The sequence below is a fragment of the Canis lupus genome, chromosome 24 (assembly GCF_048164855.1).
Source record: "Canis lupus baileyi chromosome 24, mCanLup2.hap1, whole genome shotgun sequence".
Classification (NCBI taxonomy): Eukaryota; Metazoa; Chordata; class Mammalia; order Carnivora; family Canidae; genus Canis; species Canis lupus.
The window spans coordinates 27,605,722-27,607,256 of record NC_132861.1 but is presented as its reverse complement, the minus strand read 5'-3'; the positions used below and the strand labels follow the sequence as shown (position 1 = coordinate 27,607,256).

Genomic DNA, 1,535 nt, shown 5'->3' with positions numbered 1-1,535 from the left:
CTCATAGAATGAGATTGGAAGCATTCCTCCCATTTCAATTTGTTGGAATAGTTTGAAAAGGATAGGTATTAGCTGTTCTTTAAGTATTTGGTAAAATGGAACTGTGAAGCTGTCTGGTCTTGGATTTTTTTTGTTAGGATTTTTTATTACTGGTTCATTTTTCTTATAGTAATTAGTCTGTTCAGATTTTCTATGTCTTCCTGATTCAGTCTTGGAATATTGTATGTTTCCAGGGATTTATCCATTTCTTATAGGTTGTCTAATTTACTGGCATATAATTGCTTATAATAGTCTTTTATGATCCTTTGTGTTTCTGTGATATCAGTTATAACTACTCCTTTTTCATTTCTGATTTTATTTGTACCTTTTCTCTTATTTTCTTGATGGTTTTTGCTAAAGGTTTATCTATTTCATTTATCTTTTTGAAGAAAAATTATTTTTTCTTTTCTATATTTTTAGTTTTTGTTTATTTCTTCTGTCAGTTTTATTATTTCCTTCTTTCTACTAATTTTTTTTTTCTAGTTCCTTTAGGAATAAGGTTAGATTGCTTACATTTGAGATTTTTCATGTTTCCAGAGCTGGACCTATATCACTATAAACTTCCCTTTTAGAACTGCTTTTTCTGTATCCAACAGATTTTGGAACATTGTGTTTCATTTTTTAAAAGATAAAACACAAGTCAAATGTATTAGATTTGTCCACAGTCAGCAATGGTGATCTTCTTGCTGGTACTGCCATTCCTGGACCAAGAGTGCTCCATGGCTTCCACAACTTTCATCCCCTCTTTCACCTCACCAAAGACCATGTGCTAGCCATCCAACCATTCAGTCTTGCCAGTGCAGATGAAAAACTGGGAACTGTTTGTGTTGGGTCCAGCATTTGCCATGGATGAATTGCCGGGACCAGTGTCCTTCAGGATGAAATTCTCCCCATAGATGGACTTACTACTAGTACCATTATAGTGTATGAAGTCACCACCTTGCCACACATAAATCCTAGAATAATTCTGTGAAAGCAGGAACCTTTTAACCAAATAGTTTCTCCTCAGTGTTTAGAGCACAAAAGTTCTCTGCTGTCTTTGGAAATTTGTCTACAAAGAGCTCCAAGGAGATGTGGCCCAAAGGCTTATTGTCCATGGCAATGTTGAAGAACATAGTGGGGTTGACTGTAGCTGGGTGGCACTAGTGGCTCTATGGCAGCAGCATCCGCAAAGCCTATGTTTTCATTTTCAGTTGTTTCTAGGTAGTTTTTAAATTTTCTTTGAATTTTTCATTGACCCATTTGTTATTTAGTGGCATGTTTTGTTTCTATTTTTATGTTTGCTGTATTTTCCACTTATAATTGATTTCTAGTTTTAGGTCATTGTGGTTGGAAAAGATGCTTGATATGATTTCAATCTTCTTAACTTTGTTGAAACTTGTTTTGTAGCCTCATATGGTCTATCCTGGAGAATGTTCCATGTGCACTTGAGAAGAATGTGTATTCTTCTAATTTGGGGCTGAATGTTCTATATCTATTAGGTTTTTCTGTTCTAA

The 1,535-nt window shown here is 34.7% G+C and overlaps 1 pseudogene; it reads right to left on the bottom strand.

Annotated features, from left to right (window-relative positions):
• Positions 1 to 688: 688 nt before the first annotated feature.
• On the bottom strand, positions 689 to 1,154 carry LOC140616587 (peptidyl-prolyl cis-trans isomerase A pseudogene; annotated as a pseudogene).
• Between the last annotated feature and the right edge of the window lie 381 nt (positions 1,155 to 1,535).